This window comes from Scyliorhinus canicula, chromosome 7, assembly GCF_902713615.1.
Source record: "Scyliorhinus canicula chromosome 7, sScyCan1.1, whole genome shotgun sequence".
NCBI classification, from domain to species: Eukaryota; Metazoa; Chordata; class Chondrichthyes; order Carcharhiniformes; family Scyliorhinidae; genus Scyliorhinus; species Scyliorhinus canicula.
Window position 1 is genome coordinate 195,235,173 of NC_052152.1, and position 14,006 is coordinate 195,249,178.

The 14,006-nt window shown below is 46.7% G+C and overlaps 1 pseudogene; it reads left to right on the forward strand.

Annotated features, from left to right (window-relative positions):
• The window catches only part of LOC119969160, a 111,294-nt pseudogene that overhangs the window by 66,354 nt on the left and 30,934 nt on the right, over nucleotides 1-14,006 (forward strand).

Here is a 14,006-nt window from a genome sequence, read left to right on the forward strand (position 1 = left end):
TGACATCTCAAAGTCTCCAAAATAAATATCACTCCACTCCAGTCTATCTGGTTCAGTAGCTCAGCGAATGACTAGGATGTTTGATGTTAAGAGTGGACTACATTGATGTCAAAGATTGCACCAACATTCTGTTCCCCTTCAGTTACATAAGAACTAGGAGCAGGTGTAGGCCATCTGGCCCCTCGATCCTGCCCCACCATTCAATGAGATCATGGCTGATTTTTGTGTGGACTCAGCTCCACTTTCCGGCCCGAACACCATACCATTAATCCCTTTATTCTTCAAAAACTATCTATCTTTATCTTTAAAACATTTAATGAAGGAGCCTCAACTGCTTCACTTGGCAAGGAATTCCATAGATTCACAACCCTTTGGGTGAAGAAGTTCCTCCTCAACTCAGTCCTAAATCTACTTCCCCTTATTTTGAGGCTATGTCCCCTAGTTCTGCTCTCACCCGCCAGTGGAAACAACCTGCCCGTATCTATCCTATCTATTCCCTTCATAATTATATATGTTTCTATAAAATCCCCCCCCCATATCCTTCTAAATTCCAACGAGTACAGTCCCAGTCTACTCAACCTCTCCTCGTAATCCAACCCCTTCAGCTCTGGGATTAACCTAGTGAATCTCCTCTGCAGACCCTCCAGGGCCAGTACGTCCTTTCTCAGGTAAGGAAACCAAAACTGAACATAATACTCCAGGTGTGGCCTCACTACACCGTATACAATTGCAGCATTACCTCCCTAGTCTTAAATTCCATCCCTCTAGCAATGAAGGACAAAATTCTATTCGCCTTCTCAATCACCTGTAAACCAACTTTTTGCGACTCATGCACTAGCACACCCAGGTCTCTCTGCACTGCAGCATGTTTTAATATTTTATCATTTAAATAATAATCCCTTTTGCTGTTATTCCTACCAAAATGGATAACCTTACATTTGTCAACATTGTATTCCATCTGCCAGACTTCACTTAACCCCTTCACTTAACCTATCCAAATCCCTCTGCAGATTTCTGGTATCCTCTGCACTTTTCGCTTTACCACTCATCTTAGTGTCATCTGCAAACTTGGACACATTACCCTTGGTCCCCAACTCCAAATCATCTATGTAGATTGTGAACAATTGTGGGCCCAACACGGATCCCTGAGGGACACCACTAGCTACTGATCGCCAACCAGAGAAACACCAATTAACCCCCACTCTTTGCTTTCTATTAATTAACCAATCCTCTATCCATGCTACTACTTTACCCTTAATGCCATGCATCTTTAGCTTATGCAGCAACCTTTTGTGTTGCACCTTGTCAAAGGCTTTCTGGAAATCCAGATTATACCACATCAATTGGCTCCCCATTATCTACGGCACTGGTAATGTCCTCAAAAAATTCCACTAAATTAGTTAGGCACGACCTGCCCTTTATGAACCCATGCTGTGCCTGCCCAATGGGACAATTTCCATCCAGATGCCTCGCTATTTCTTCCTTGATGATAGATTCCAGGATCTTCCCTACTACCGAAGTTAAGCTCATGGCCTATAATTACCCGCTTTCTGCGTACCACCTTTTTTAAACAGTGGTGTCACGTTTGCTAATTTCCAATCTGCCCGGACCACACCAGAGTCTAGTGAATTTTGGTAATTATCACTAGTGCATTTGCAATTTCCCTAGCCATCTCTTTAGCACTCTGGGATGTATTCCATCAGGGCCAGGAGACAGTTCATGCCCTATGTCGACTCTTGACTTGTTCCCAACACAACAATTTCTCTGAATTGCTTCACAGCATTTTAATGGGAAGGTCTGATTTGATGAGTCATTCCTCAGTAAGCAGGAAGTGTGGGAGTAGCAGCAGTGGGGGCTGAATCAGCCTTTATTGGTTTGCAGAAACGTCGCCAATTTTCTGTTGTGAACTGATATTCAATTCTCCTTCCTCCACTACAGTTTTTAAACAATTTTGTGACCATTCAATTGTTTGTGGTGGCCATATGTTGTTTGTGTGCGTTCCTGATTCTTGGCGTGAGCCTGGCTTGACGTTTAATTCAGACCTACTTCATACCATTGGTCTGCTTTCATCTTCGTGCAGCAGCTATCATTTACATCATTACTCTTTGCACAGAAAAAAAATGCATGAGTGGTTTCAAAATGGTGGAAGGAGTGTGTCATGAAGGAACTCTAGGCAGAGCCTGTGAGATCAAGATCAGAAAATGAATGGAAAGTCACAGCATGGAATCTAGAATTCTCTGCCCCCAAAAGGCTGGGTGCTTGGGCAGTTGGAATTTTCAAGACCAAACTCTGTAGAATTTTGTATGGTGAGAGAATCTAGGAATACGGAGCCCAGATGGACCAATAAGTTGAAGTTCAGAGCAGCCATAATCTAATTGAATAGTGGGACCAGTCTCAAAAGTTGAATGGTTGGTTGGTGTCATACAGGGAAGGAACTACGGTCGGCCATAGTGGCCTGGCCCTATTTCCAGTTAATATTATAATCTTTATTGTCACAAGTTGACTTACTTAACACTACAATGAAGTTACTGGTGCCTGTTGGGGTACACGGAGGGAGGATTCAGACTGTCCAAATTACCTAACAGCACGTCTTTCAGGACTTGAGAGGAAACCAGAGCACCCGGAGGAAACCCACGCAGAAACGGGGAAAACGTGCAGACCCCGCACAGACAGTGACCCAAGACGGAATCGAACCCGGGACCGTGGTACCGTGAAGCCATAGTGCTAACCACTACAACTACTGTGCTGCCCAGTTCTCTCCAGCTTTGACAAGAGTCATCCAGACGTGAATCGTTAGCTCTGTGTTCTCTCCATACCTGCTGTGATTGTCCATCATTTTCTGTTTTTGTTTAGTGAGCCATTAGGAGCATTAGAAGCAGTATACAGTAGTCCCCCTTTATAACGCGGGTGTGGGGTCCAAGACAGCCACCCGCGTTGCATCCGTGCCGCGGATATCCACGATGGGGGCTTTAAATTTATTTAAAATCTATGCATGCGCTTCCCATTGTGAGTCTACGGGGGGGTGGGGGAGAGGTCAGACCCCCGTTAGACTCACAATGGGAAGCGCATGCATAGATTTTAAAATAAATTTAAAACCCCATCGTGGATCTAATTAAAACAAGCACTGCTGCATTTTTAACAACTTAAAAGTTGGATTGGAGGGAGAGAGCAGCCGGCAGTGTCAATTTCAGCGGCTGGCTGATTGTTTCAGTGAGAGAGCAGCTTCCCTCTCCGGATCAAAGTGAGCCGGCCGCTGAAATTGACACTGCCGGCTGATTGGAGGGAGAGAGCAGCCGGCAGTGTCACTTTCAGCGGCCGGCTCACTTTGATCCGGAGAGGGAAGCTGCTCTCTTACTGAAACAATCAGCCGGCCGCTGAAGTTGACACTGCCGGCTGCTCTCTCCCTCCAATCAGCCGGCAGTGTCAATTTCAGCGGCCGGCTGCTCTCTCCCTCCAATCAGCCGGCAGTGTCAATTTCAGCGGCCGGCTGATTGTTCAGTGCGAGAGCAGCTTCCCTCTCCGATCAAAGTGAGCCGGCCGCTGAAATGACACTGCCGGCTGATTGGGGGGAGAGAGCAGCCGGCAGTGTCAATTTCAGCGGCCGGCTCACTTGATCTGGAGAGGAAGCTGACAGTTGGGGTCCATAAGCCCCCCCGCCGTATATCGCGAACCGCGGTATTGCGGAGCGCGGTATAACGGGGGGACTACTGTAGTTATACTTTTGTAAAGGTTTATTTAATAAATATGTGGACTTGGGCACTGTGATACTCAAAACATTGGCTCCAAATGTCTCTTCCTCTTTTCTCTTCTCCCATCTCCCCCTGCACATGCGGTTGTACCTCCTGTGCATCCTTTCTCGCATCTGTGTGCTCCTGACAGCAAGGATTCAGTGACTGCTGTGTGGAGGCAGGGATGCGCAGAGTTGGGATCTATTAATTTCTGAGTACATTTTTGCAAAGTTGCGATTTTGGCATGAGATTTCCAGTAATTTGTATAAAGGCCCTTTGTGAGCATTACAGGTCAGAGAATCCCTTGTCCTCAGGGGAACTCTGTAGCACAGTGGGCTAACTGTTGATCTTCAGCCCCTTGAACTTGAGTTCTGAACCAATGTGGCCAGAGATGTCCTTCAAATCCTCTTCCTGCAGGATATAAGGATACTGTAGGAAAAGTGGTTTGAGCAGAATCAATCCGGCTCATAACCAGGCTAGAATCTAAATCAAACGTCCCCAATTTTCTTGTCTACTTTAACTCAGGCGACCATGCTGCAAAGTTACAATGGTTGTGAAGTGCATTGACAATATAAATTGTATTTATATTTATATATAACTATATATATATAATATATTATATATATATTCATGCAAATATAATTAAAACCAAAATGTTTACACTAAACAATGTAAGGAGATATGAGGCGAGGATAGGTGACCAAAATACTTTGAAGAGAGAGGTTTTGAGGGCAGCATAAAGGTGAAAACAGAAGCAGAGGGGTAAACGGGTTTAAGGAGGACATTCCTAAACCTTAAACCGGGGCAATTGAAAGCCGTGGTCAGTTACCAATGGTTAGAGTAATTAAATTTGGGTTGCTGAAGAGGCCATAATTGAAGGACTACTGGTAGCTTTGGGGGTCATAAGGCTAGAGTATAAAATGGATTGGGGGTGGTGCTGTGAGGTCATAGAGGGATGTGAAAGGTAATAAATGCAAGTTCTTCCATTTTCCTCACTGGGAATGTTGCCAACACAGGCCTATAGCGGTTGGTATTGAAATGGAAATGCCGGTGCCATAACACTTGTTCTTTTGAGGCTGACAGCGCGACACGTTGTGGGATCTTTTGCTCTGCTCGTTCTGTACGGTTTTTTTTTATTTTATAAATTTAGAGTACCCAATTCATTTTTTCCAATTAAGGGGCAATTTAGCATGGTCAAGCCACCTACCTTGGGTTGTGGGGGCGAAACCCACCGCAAACACTGGGAAAATGTGCAAACTCCACACGGATAGTGACCGGGGCCGGGATCGAACCTGGGGCCTCGGCGCCGTGAGGCAGCAGGGCTAGCCGCTGTGCTGCCTTACGTTCTGTATGCTTGATGCTGATACTGGGCACCTCCACGTTGCTATCTGTTGCTTCAATATGGACTAAAAGTATTATGCTTCTAATGTCTGTAGACATTTGGATTTTACAGTCAGAACCACTCAAATAGCTTGGATTTGAATGGAAACAATGCTTAATTTGTTGTCAGTTTGTATCCTCTACCTGTACTTACTTCCACCAGTCCCAGTCTTTTGGTGTATGACTTCAATCTTTTCTTTTAGGAAACCTATGAAGCTGAAGCCCTCAGTGTGAAGAGGTTGCGACATTCTTTGGTAAAATGCTCGATCATGAGTACACTACAAAAGATATCTTTAGGAAGAATTTCTTCAAAGACTGGCGCAAGGTGAGTTCTGAAAGGGGCTAGCCTTGGATTGTGGGGGTACTAATTAAAAGTTGCAGTCCCTCAGTACTTTGAGGAATAGTGTGTCTGCTTACTTTGTGCTTAAGTTTCCGGAGGGCTTGAATCGACAACCTTTAAGCTCCAGAAGATCATGCTTGAAGAGGCTGAATTCTTTTCAACAAGGAAATGAAATGAAAATCGCTTATTGTCACGAGTAGGCTTCAATGAAGTTACTGTGAAAAGCCCCTAGTCGCCACGTTCCGGCGCCTGTTCGGGAAGGCTGTTACGGGAATCGAACCGTGCTGCTGGCCTACCTTGGTCTGTTTTCAAAGCCAGCGATTTAGCCCAGTGTGCTAAACAGCCCCCTAAGTACATAGAATCATTAGAATAGATTGAAGAATATGCTTTATAAAGGGTCCACCGTCTGTGCGGAGTTCTACGCGTTCTCCCCGTGTCTGCGTGGGTTTCCTCGGGTGCTCCGGTTTCCTCCCACAGTACAAAGATGTGCAGGGTTAGGTGGATTGGCCATGCTAAATTGCCCTTGGGTTTAGGGTGGGGTTGCTGGGTTTTGTCCTACATGTTGGTTGGTAGCTGCTGTCTTTAGCACAGTGGTCTAAACAGCTGGCTTGTAATGCAGAACAAAGCCAGATGTGCGGGTTCAATTCTGTACCGGCCTCCCCGAACAGGCGCCGGAACGTGTCCGACTAGGGGCTTTTTCACAGTAACTTCATTGAAGCCTACTTGTGACGATAAGCGATTATTATTATTTATATTATTATATATGCCCAAGTCCCCCAGTGCCACTCTAAAACCTGCCATGTGATAAGTTCAATTCTTCCCCATGAGCGTTGGCTTTCTGCACCAGAATAAACTTTCTGCCCTGTCTTCCAACATGTGACACAAATTGAATTAATTAAGGCTTCGCTTCAATCTAGGAAATGAAGCCTGAAGAAAGGCGACAATAACAGATCTCAACAAATGCAACTTTGAAGAAATAAACGAATATTCAAGGCCCAGTCTGAGGCTCGGAAGCAGAAGTCCAAAGAAGAGAAACTGGTTTGTAGTGGGGAGAGAAACTGAGGTCTGTTCCTTCCCAAGGAGCACTGTTGATGAATGTGTGCCATGTGGCATGGTACCAGGTTAAATCACATTTTAAAAATTAATTCCTAGGATGTGAGCATCACTGGCTAGGCCAGCATTTCTATTGCCCATCCCTAGTTTCCCTTGAGACGGTGGTGATGGTGAGCTACCACATTGAACCGCTGCAGCCCCCATGTGACCTAGGTGCACCCACAGCACCTTTTGGGGGTCCGCGGAAGGGTGGGGGGGCAGTTCCAGGATTTGACCCAGCAATAGTCGGGGGACAGCGATATATTTCCAAGTCAGGGTGGTGAGTGGACTTGGAGGGAAGCTCCCTGGTGGTGGTGCTCCATGCATCTGCTTGCCCTTGTCTTTCTAACACTTGTGTTAGTCTAGCACTGTTAGTGGCACTATAATCAGCTTCAGCTCTTATGCTCTGCACTATGGAACAAATAAGTACACTGAACAGGGCTGGTACACCCCTCCTGATCACTGAGCAGGGTTAAAGCGATACAGTTGTGTGGAAAGCATCAGACTTGACCATGGTGCCTTCAGGTCCATCTTGGCAATTGTTCACATTCAAGCTTCAAATGTGAACAATTACCTCTTCAGGGAAAGACTGAAAGAAAAAAAAGATGTATTATTGGAATTAATTTTTAAAACTTTATTTTAGAAATTGAAAGGAGATAATTGAAAGCTTTCTACAGGAGTACGGGTATTGTATAATGGACAACCACAAAGAGCGGATTGCAAACTTCAGGATTGAACCACAGGACTCTTCCTGGGCCGTGGTAACCACCCAAAGATGGGCATGCTGAAAAGAAGGATCAGGCCACAGGACATCATCATCAACTGTAGTAAGTGAGTATCTCTGAGGGGAAGCGGGAAGCCCAGGCATTTGCAGTACAACATTACTTAGATGAGTTGTGTTTAGAAAATTGTGATAGGTCTTTACCTGATCATCCGGTCACCCTTTGGGTAGATTCAAGCCCAATACAGTACAGTACCCAGCCATTCAAATGAGCAAGAGTGCAGGCTTGACTCCCAGTCTGCTGAGTTAGCGGGTCTAAACTGGAGTAACATTAGTGCTACTTTAATTCTCCTGTCATCCCTGAATCAGGGAAGATGATGAATCTAATTAGTGTTTTTGTTCCGAAATTGCATTTGCAATTTTCCCTGCCGCAGAATGTATGCATGTGAGAGTGCTGGGTGAAAACACGAAGGACCAAAACGTCTCCCAACAGCCACTTTTGTGTATGTTGAATGACCACAGGAAGATTGTGCTCATGGAGCAGGAACAAAGCCTGCCCAAACTAAAGAACAACTTGCATTATTTATTCATTTCATAAATGTAGAGTACCCCAATTAATTTTTTCCAATAAGGGGCATTTAGCGTGGCCAATCCACCTAGCTTGCCATTTTGGGTTTTGGGGCGAAACCCATGCAAACACGGGGAGAATGTGCAAACTCCACACTGACAGTGACCCAGAGCCAGGATCGAGCCTAGGATCTCGGCACCATGAGGCCGCATGCTAACCGACTGCGCACCGTGCTACCCTACGACTGCATTTATAGAGCTCTTTCCATGTCCCCAAAGTGTTTTACAGCCAATAAAATACATCTGACAATCTGTCATATGCCCTGTCTCTCAAATAAGTTGGTTTTTTGCCCCTCCTAATTTTGACCCATTCACAAATTAGAAAACCATTTTCCAGTATGGCCTGTGAGAATGAGGAGGAAGCAGTGGTAATATCATTGGTTCAGTAATCCAGAGGTCATGGCTTCAAATCCACCACAGTCACTGGTGGAATTGAATTTCAATTAATTTCTAACAATTTCAGATATTAATAATCTGGTTGCCCCAAAACTATGGTTTGTTTTAAACCCATTTGGTTCACTATCTTCCTTAGGGAAGAAAATCTGCCTCTATATGACTCAAACAAAGCAGACCCACTCTTCTGCACTGGGCATCCATCCATATCTTATCGGGGCACTGCCACTGCAAATTGGTAAATTTAGCAACTTCAAACAGGGCATCCATGAGGCATGTGAGCCATCAGCAGCAGTACAGTTGTATTTAACCACAATCTGTAACCTCATAGACTGGCATATCCCCGACTCACTATTGTCACCAAGCTGGAGAATCAACCCTGGTTCAATGACGAGTGCAGGGGGCCATGCCCGGAGCAAACACCAGGCATATCTAAAAATGAGATGACATCCTAGTGAAGCTTATGTCAGTTAGTGGAAGCACCATCGAAAGACAGCTAAGTGATGCCACAACTAATGGTTCAGAACAAAGCTATGCAGTCTTGCCACATCCAGCTGTGAAAACTGATGGACAGTTAAGCAACTAACTAGGGAAAGAGTGTTGCACGTTTTACTTGAGTGTATTACGCGTTTTATTGGAGTGTATTAACATGCCTCCGTTTAAAGGCCGTGTGCTTAACACTACTACAGCTCTGTGTATGTAATTCTGCTCAGGAGTCGCCAGGTGCCGTATTTAGACACCTCACAAGTATATCAAGGTCAGGTTCAAAGTAATAAATCTGTACACCGATTAGTAAGTTCAAACTATTGATATTTATTATAACAAATATAATAAATACACATGCATACGCTAAAGAGACTAAGTTACTTCTAAACTAAACGACTAAAATACTTATCTAAACAGGAACAGGCAAGGTCAGGGAGCGAGGCCTTCGTCCCGTTCTTGGTCTGCAACTCTCCGATATTAAAGGTCGTCAGGGTCTAGCAAGTCTGGATCACGTAGCGATCGTTGTGGTGACACTTACAGTTCGATGGCTGGTGGCTCAACGGCTGGTGATGGAACTGGAGTCAGGATGCGATGTAGCAGCAAAGCGGAGCTGGAGCAAAACAGGAACCAACAGCAAGCCGGAGCAACAACAGAACGGACCATGTGCGGGGTTTACTTTTATAGGTCCCCCCAAAGTCCGTGCCTCTTCGGGGCGGTCTCTACCTGCTGTATATCGATTGGGTCTTCTCCCAATCGATATTTCCAAACCCCCCACTCTGAGGGTCGCTTCTCGATGGGTGGGGCGGTCTCTATGGTGCTTTGTGATGGATACTTATGGTACCGTTTCGTCTGGGCGTCTACTCAAAGTATCCATCCATACCTAAATGTTTCTATTGTGTGGGCCTGGATCTGGATCACCTCATTACTATGTAAATCGTTGTTGCCATTTACACCTTTAGCTGAGATTCTGCCACTGGCCATAAACTGGTTTCTGTACGTGCAGAATGCTAATTATCCTTCTGCAAACTGCTTGTCCTTGCTAAGACTGTTTTTCCCTCCCTGCAGCCTTAGCAGTTCTCCATTTTGTAGCCCAGTGTCCATCTTAGGTGGCTACAAAGAGGCTCTACAAATATCCCCTTCCTCGTGCTGGGTTCCCACCATCAATCCACGCAAAAGGCGAGGCAGAAAACACTTGCAAGCATCTTCAGCCAAAAGTGCCAATTGGGTGATCCATCCTTGTCTTCTCCTGGGGTGTACAGCATCGCAGGTGCCAGTCTTCAGCTGATTCAGTTCACTCCGTGATATCAATAAACAGCTGAATACATTAGATATTGCAAAGCAGCTGAAGATGATTGGGCCTAGGACGCTCCCCTGAAGAATTCCTGCAGTGATGTCGTGGAACGGAGATGATTGACCTCCAACAATCACAATTATCTTTCTTTGTGCTAGGTATGACTTAAATCAGCGGACTGTTCCCACCACTGATTCCAGTTTTGCTTTGACTCATTGATGCATACATGAACCCTGACAACATATCGGCTATAGCATTGTTGACTTGTACTACAGAACTAGCTATGCCCCCAGCCAGGATATTCCAGGGCATTTTTCCAACAAAAAAGAACACATCCAATCCAGCCAATTACCACCCATCAACCTCCTCAGCAAAATGGTGGGCGGTTGTCGACGGGGCTCTCAAGTGGCACATACAAAGCAAGAGCCTGCTCGTTGATGCTCGGTTTGGGCTCCGCTAGGGCTGCTCATTTCCTCACCTCATTATAAAATTGGTCTAAACATGAACACGAGCTGAACTCCAGAGGTGAGAGTGACTGCCCTTGACATCAAGGCAGCATTTGACTGATGTATGGCATCAATGAGTCCAAGGAAAACTGGAGTCAATGTGAATCAGTGGTGGGAAGCACTCCGTGAGTTGAATGAAGTCAATAGCTAGCACAAAGAAAGATGATGTGATTGTTGGAGATAAATCATCTCCATTTCTAGAATATCGCTGTAGGAGTTCCTCAGGGGAGTGTTATAGGCCCAATCATCTTCAGCTGCTTCATCAATGACCTTTGTTTCATCATAATGTTTAGTAGGAATGGTCACTGATGTTCACCATTCGCAACTCCTCAGATACAAAAAGCAAAAGGCAGCACGGTAGCATTGTGGATAGCACAATCGCTTCACAGCTCCAGGGTCCCAGGTTCGATTCCGGCTTGGTCACTGTCTGTGCGGAGTCTGCACATCCTCCCCGTGTGTGCGTGGGTTTCCTCCGGGTGCTCCGGTTTCCTCCCACAGTCCAAAGATGTGCAGGTTAGGTGGATTGGCCATGATAAATTGCCCTTAGTGTCCCAAATTTGCCCTTAGTGTTGGGTGGGGTTACTGGGTTATGGGGATAGGGTGGAGGTGTTAACCTTGGGTAGGGTGCTCTTTCAGGAGTCAGTGCAGACTCGATGGGCCGAATGGCCTCCTTCTGCACTGTAAATTCTATATCTATCTGCAGCAAGACCCGGATAGTATCCAGGCTTGGGGTGGCAAGTAACAGTCATGCCACACAAGTGCCAGGCAATGACAATGAAATGAAAAATGAAAATCGCTTATTGTCCACGAGTAGAGCTTCAATGAGTTACTGTGAAAAGCCCCTAGTCGCCGCATTCCGGCGCCTGTCCGGGGAGGCTGGTACGGGAATTGACTGTGCTGCTGGCCTGCTTGGTCTGCTTTAAAAGCCAGCGATTTAGCCGAGTGAGCTAAACCAGCCCCATCAACATCTCCAACAAGAAATAATCTAACCATCGCTCCCTGACATTCAATGGCATTACCATTGCTGAATCCCCCGCTAACAACATCCTGGGGGTTACCATTGACCAGAAACCGAACTGGACTAGACATATAAATAATGTGGCTACAAAAGCAGGTCGGAGGCTAGGAATCCTGCAGCAAGTAACACACCTCCTGACTTCCCAAACTTGTCCCCGGCACAAGTCAGGAGTGTGATGAAATGGTCTCCCCTTGCCTCACCAAGTGTAGCTCCTACAGCACTCCAACCTCGACACCAAGACATAGCAGACCCTTGATTTGCACCTCATCAGAAACGCACAGTGACAGCAGTGTGCACCATCTACATTATGCACTGCAGGAACGAATCAAGGCCCCTTCGACAGCACCTTTCAGATCCAGGACCACGGTCATCTAGAAGGACAAGGGCAGCAGATACCTGGGAACACGTTCAAGTCACTCACCATCCTGACTTGGAAACCTATCACCGTCCCATCACTGCTGCTGGGTCAAAATCCTGAAAATCTCCCTCAGTACTACAGGTGTGCCTATGCCACATGGACTGCAGCTGGTCGAGAAAGCAGCTCACCACTACCACCTTGAGGGCAGTTGAGGATGGGTAATAAATACTGGCCTTGGCAGTGATGCTCACATCATATTTTTGAGGGGATGGGTAGCAGAGTTTTCACTCAAATTTTCTGGCACTCAGTGCACAGAGAATTTGGAGGCGTGGTTTGCACTGTCACTGGTGGGATGAGGCCTGACCCAGCAAGGCCCGCACCATCTTTAAAGGGCCCCCAGATCTGTGCAGAAAATAATCTCTTAATAATAATAATAATCTTTATAGTCACAAGTAGGCTTACATTAACACTGCAATGAAGTTACTGTCAAAAGCCCCTAGTTGCCACATTCCGGCGCCTCTTCATGTACACTGAGGAAGAATTCAGAATATCCAATTCACCTTGCAGCACGGGTGGTATTCTCCGCTCTCGATAAAAATCAGGGATGACCGTCGTGAAATCGGCCGAGGTTCACGACGGCCTCGGGGCCGCTCCCCGCACCTAATTCACCCCCACCAGGGGGACTAGGAGTGGGCCTCCGTCTTTTGGAAATGACGCGCAAAACGGTGCATTTATGAGGTCATCGGCAACCTGCGCATGCGCGGATGACTTCGTCGCGCAGACGGCGCATGTGCGGTGGCCATCTGTCTCCTCAGCTGCCTGGCAAGATGTGCGGCTTGATCTTGCCGGGTGGCGGAGGGGAAAGAGTGCGTCCGTTTTGGACGCTGGCCCGACGATCGGTGGGCACCGATCGCGGGCCTGTCCCTTCCGAGCACAGTCGTGGTGCTCCCGTGCCAATCGGGCCCCTAGATGCCCCAAACAGGCATCTGGCACCCGTTTCACGAATGCAGCGACCAGGTGTGGTTGCTGGCGTGTTGAAACGGGCGTAAAGGGCCGGCCCATAGGGCTCGGAGAATCGCCGTTCGCCGTGAAAAACGGTGAGCGGCGATTTTTTTTTCTGAGGGTGGGGGGGAAGAGAAAATGCCGGGAGGCCCTCCCACGATTCTCCCACGCCACGTGGGGAGCGGAGAATTCCGCCCCACGTCTTTCAGGGCTTGTGGGAGGAAACTGGAGCACCCGGAGGAAACTTGCACAGACATGGTGAGAGAACGTGCAGACTCCGCACAGACAGTGACCCAAGCCGGGAATTGGATCCTGGAGCTTTGAAGCCATAGTGTTAACCATTTGCTACCATGCTGCCCACCATTGCCCTCCCCATGGAGACTGAGGACCCCCTGTCCTATAAGCATCGGAGTGCTCGGCCATGTTCTCACCACCGAGGCTAGGGGGGGTGCTATACATTGTGCCCCTGGCATGGTCGTCACGACTGGGTTTTCATTTTTGAAACCTATAGTGATTCACACCAGTGGGTGATGTGAGGGTGAATGTAGTGGCATTAAGCCCTATTACATTAACATTTATTATAAAATATCAGTCTGGCGTCTTTGGGCGTGAACTTGATTGTGTCATTGGAGGGGAGTGGGAATTATTACAAACAGAAATCCCGTTTTGGGCCTCGTGTGAGATTTAACGGCAATTACAAGGTTTGATCCATGGCTAGTTACAGCAGCCAGATCCAAACCGAAAAATGTATTGCATAATCTAAGGCTGATGTTGAGACACATTTGGTTGTTTAGGTTAATGAGCAATAATCCAACATTTCTTCAAGCATTACAAGTAACCCAATTTTATGCATTGGGGCAAGGTGGAGCTCCATTTCATGACGTGTCGTGTTGCATATTCTATATCTATATTAGGCTCACCGTGGCATTTCAGGTCAGCCCTCCAGCTAAATGCTCAACTAATATATTCTGCTTGCAGGACTGACGGTGAGCAGCTCAATGATCAACCCTTGATCAATTCTGATGCCAATCATAAGTCATGCAAGTAGGGGAGACGCCAGGGTT